This window comes from Arachis hypogaea, chromosome 13 (assembly GCF_003086295.3).
Source record: "Arachis hypogaea cultivar Tifrunner chromosome 13, arahy.Tifrunner.gnm2.J5K5, whole genome shotgun sequence".
Classification (NCBI taxonomy): domain Eukaryota; kingdom Viridiplantae; phylum Streptophyta; class Magnoliopsida; order Fabales; family Fabaceae; genus Arachis; species Arachis hypogaea.
Window position 1 is genome coordinate 106,499,666 of NC_092048.1, and position 4,499 is coordinate 106,504,164.

The window sequence follows — 4,499 nt, forward strand, 5'->3', positions numbered from 1 at the left end:
CAGGGTTCTTAAGCACACTCTTCTTTTGCTTTGGACCTTGACTTTAACCGCTCAGTCTCAAGTTTTCACTTGACACCTTCACGCCACAAGCACATGGTTAGGGACAGCTTGGTTTAGCCGCTTAGGCCAGGATTTTATTCCTTTAGGCCCTCCTATCCACTGATGCTCAAAGCCTTGGGATCCTTTTTATTTACCCTTACCTTTTGGTTTTAAGGGTTATTGGCTTTTTGCTCTTGCCTTTTGGTTTTAAGAGCTTTTGGCTTTTTCTGCTTGCTTTTTCTTTTTCTTTCTATTATTATTTTTTTTCGCCATTTTTCTCTTTTTTTTTGCAAGCTTTCTGTATTCACTGCTTTTTCTTGCTTCAAGAATCAATTTTATGATTTTTCAGATTATCAAATACATTTCTCCTGTTCATCATTCTTTCAAGAGCCAACATATTTAACATTCATAAACAACAACTTCAAAAGACATATGCACTGTTCAAGCATTCATTCAGAAAAAAAAAGTATTGTCACCACATCAAAATAATTAAACTAGTTTCAAAGATGAATTTGAAACCATGTACTTCTTGTTCTTTTGTAATTAAAACACTTTTCATTCAAGAGAGGTGATGGATTCATAGGACATTCATAACTTTAAGGCATAGATACTTAAATACTAATGATCATGTAATAAGACTCAAACATAAATAAACATAAAGCTCAAAAATCGAAAAACAGTAAATTTAAGAACAAGGAATGAGTCCACCTTAGTGATGGTGGCATTTTCTTCTTGAGGAACCAATGATGTCCTTGAGCTCTTCTATGTCTCTTCCTTGTCTTTGTTGCTCCTCCCTCATAGCTCTTTGATCTTCTCTAATTTCATGGAGGATGATGGAGTGCTCTTGATGCTCCTATCCTTAGTTGCTCCCAATAATTGTGTGGAGGAAATGTATCCCCTGAGGTATCTCAGGGATCTCTTGATTTGCAGTCAAATGTTCTACCACTGAGCTATAGACCCTTGAGATGAATCTCTCCATCTCCTATGACTCGGAGGTGGAAGCTTTTGTCTTCCCTTTCCTCTTTCTAGAGGTTTCTCTGGCCTTAGGTGCCATCAATGGTTATGGAAAAATAAAAAAAGCTATGCTTTTACCACACCAAACTTAGAATGTTGCTCGCCCTCGAGCAAAAGAAGAAAGAATAGTAGAAGAAGAAGAAGATATGGAGGAGATGGAGGGATGTGTGTATTCGGCTATATGGGTGGGAAAGAGATTTTGAATTTTGAAGGTAGGTGGGGTGTATGGATGTGAGTGGTGAATGAAAAACAGAAGGGATGACTGTGAATGGAGAGAGAGAGAGAGAGGGTGATATAGGATTAGGAGGAGGGAAGGTGAGTAGAGGTATGTGGGGATCCAGTGGGTCCACAGATCCTGAGGTGAACCTGTGGGGTCCACAGATCCTGAGGTGTCAAGGATTTACATTTCTGCACCAATTAGGCATGTAAAATGCCTTTGCATGCATTTCTGGCGTTTAGACGCCGAAGTGATGCATGTTCTGGGCGTTCAACGCCCATATGCAGCATATTTCTGGCGTTGAACGCCAGCTTCATGCTTGTTTCTGGCGTTCAGCACCAGCTCCATGCTCTGTTCTGGCGTTGAACGCCAGCCAGATGCTCCTTACTGGCGTTTAAACGCCAGTAAGCCCTTCCTCCAGGGTGTTCTATTTCCAATGCTGTTTTTCATTCTGTTTTTTATTTTTCAGTAGTTTTTGTGACTCCACATGATCATCAACCTAATAAAACATGAAATAACAAAGAGAAAATAAAATAAAAATAATTAAATAACATTGGATTGCCTCCTAATAAGCGCTTTTTTAATGTCAATAGCTTGGCAGTGGGCTCTCATGGAGCCACACAAGTGATCAGGTCAATTTTATAGACTCCCAACACCAAACTTAGAGTTTAGATATGGGAGTTCAACACCAAACTTAGAGTTTGGCTGAGGCCTCCCAACACCAAACTTAGAGTTTGATTGTGGGGGCTTTGTTTGACTCTGTAGTGAGAGAAGCTTTTCATGCTTCCTCTCCATGGTTACAGAAGGAGAACCTTCAGTTTTCAACACAAGGGAGTCCTCATTCTATTGAAGGATCGATTCTCCTCTGTCCACATCAATCACAGCTCTTGCTATGGCTAGGAAGGGTCTTCCAAGAATGATGGATTCATCCTCATCCTTCCCAGTATCCAGGATTATGAAATCAGCAGGGATGTAAAGGCCTTCAACCTTTACTAACACGTCCTCTACCTGACCATAAGCCTATTTTCTTGAGTTGTCTGCCATCTCTAATGAGATTCTGGCAGCTTGCACCTTAAAGATTCCCAGTTTCTCCATTACAGAGAGGGGCATGAGGTTTATCCCTGACCCAAGGTCACACAGAGCCTTCTCAAAGGTCATGGTTCCTATGGTGCAAGGTATTAAGAACTTTCCAGGATCTTGTTTCTTCTGAGGCAATTTCAGTTGATCCAGATCACTCAGTTCATTGGTGAGCAAGGGAGGTTCATCGTCCCAAGTCTCATTACCAAATAATTTGGCATTCAGCTTCATGATTGCACCAAGGTACTTGGCAACTTGCTCTTCAGTAACATCTTCATTCTCTTCAGAAGAAGAATATTCATCAGAGCTCATGAATGGCATAAGGAGGTTTAATGGAATCTCTATGGTCTCCAGATGAGCCTCAGAATCCTTTGGTTCCTCAGAGGGAAACTCCTTATTGATCTCTGGACATCCCAGGAGGTCTTCCTCACTGGGATTCTCGTCCTCCTCCTCCCTTGTAGGTTCGGCCATGATGATCAATTCAATGGCCTTGCACTCTCTTTTTGGGTTTTCTTCTGTATTGCTTGGGAGAATACTATGAGGGGTTTCAGTGATCCTTTTACTCAGCTGGCCCACTTGTGCTTCCAAATTTCTAATGGAGGACCTTGTTTCATTCATGAAACTCAGAGTGGCCTTAGATAGATCAGAGACTAAATTTGCTAAGCTAGATGGATTCTGCTCAGAATTCTCTGTCTGTTGCTGAGTGGATGATGGAAAAGGTTTACTATTGTTAAACCTTTTCTTCCACCATTATTAAAGCCATTTTGAGGCCTTTGTTGATCCTTCCATGAGAGATTCAGGTGATTTCTCCATGAGAAATTATAGATGTTTCCATAGGGTTCACCCATGTAATTCACCTCTGCTATTACAGGGTTCTCAGGATCATAAGCTTCTTCCTCAGAAGATGTCTCTTGAGTACTGTTGGATGCAGCTTGTATTCCATTCAGACTCTAAGAAATCATATTGACTTGCTGAGTCAATATTTTATTCTGAGCCAATATGACATTCAGAGTATCAATTTCAAGAACTCCCTTCTTCTGAGGCGTCCCATTACTCACAGGATTCCTCTCAGAAGTGTACATGAACTGGTTATTAGCAACCATGTCAATGAGTTCTTGAGCTTCTGCAGGTGTTTTCTTTAGGTGAATGGATCCACCTGCAGAAGTATCCAATGACATCTTAGCTAATTCAGACAGACCATCATGGAATATATCCGGGATGGTCCATTCTGAAAGCATGTCAAAAGGACACTTTTTGGTCAGTTGCTTATATCTCTCCCAAGCTTCATAGAGGGATTCACCTTCTTTCTGTCTGAAGGTTTGAACATCCACTCTAAGCTTACTCAACTTTTGAGGAGGAAAGAACTTGGCTAAGAAAGCCGTGACCAGCTTATCCCAAGAGTTCAGGCTATCTTTGGGTTGAGAGTTCAACCACACTCTAGCTCTGTCTCTTACAGCAAACGGGAAAAGCATAAGCCTGTGGACCTCGGGGTCAACCCCATTGGTCTTAACAGTGTCACAGATCTGCAAGAACTCAGTTAAGAACTGAAAAGGATCTTCAGATGGAAGTCCATGAAACTTGCAGTTCTGTTGCATCAGAGAAACTAATTGAGGTTTCATCTCAAAATTGTTTGCTCCAATGGCAGGAATGGAGATGCTTCTTCCATGTAAATTGGAATTAGGTGCAGTAAAGTCACCGAGCATCCTCCTTGCATTATTATTATTTTCGGCTGCCATCTCCTCTTCTTGTTCGAAAATTCCTGTAAGGTTGTCTCTAGATTGTTGTATTTTAACTTCTCTTAATTTCCTTTTCAGAGTCCTTTCAGGTTCAGGATCTGCTTCAACAAGAATGTTCTTGTCCTTGCTCCTGCTCATATGACAAAGAAGGGAATAACAAAGAAAATATGGAATCCTCTATGTCACAGTATAGAGATTCCTTCGTGTGAGTAGAAGAAGAAAAGAATGTAATGTAAAGAAGAGAAGAGGGAAAACTCGAACACAGAGAGGGAGGTGGTGTTCGAATTTTTGGATGGAAGAGAAGTGTTAGTAGATGAATAAATAAATAGAAGGAGATGAGAGAGAGAATTTCGAAATTTAATTAAAATAAAAATTAAAATTGAAAGTTAGATTTTAAAAACTAAAGTTGAAATTAA

At 40.4% G+C, this 4,499-nt stretch overlaps 1 non-coding gene across 1 annotated transcript; it reads left to right on the forward strand.

Moving 5' to 3' along the window:
• The first annotated feature begins 3,579 nt into the window (after nt 1–3,579).
• On the forward strand, nt 3,580–3,687 carry LOC112738889 (small nucleolar RNA R71). The gene has a single exon (XR_003169840.1). It is a non-coding gene; the product is annotated as a small nucleolar RNA R71 (small nucleolar RNA).
• The last annotated feature ends 812 nt before the right edge of the window (nt 3,688–4,499 follow it).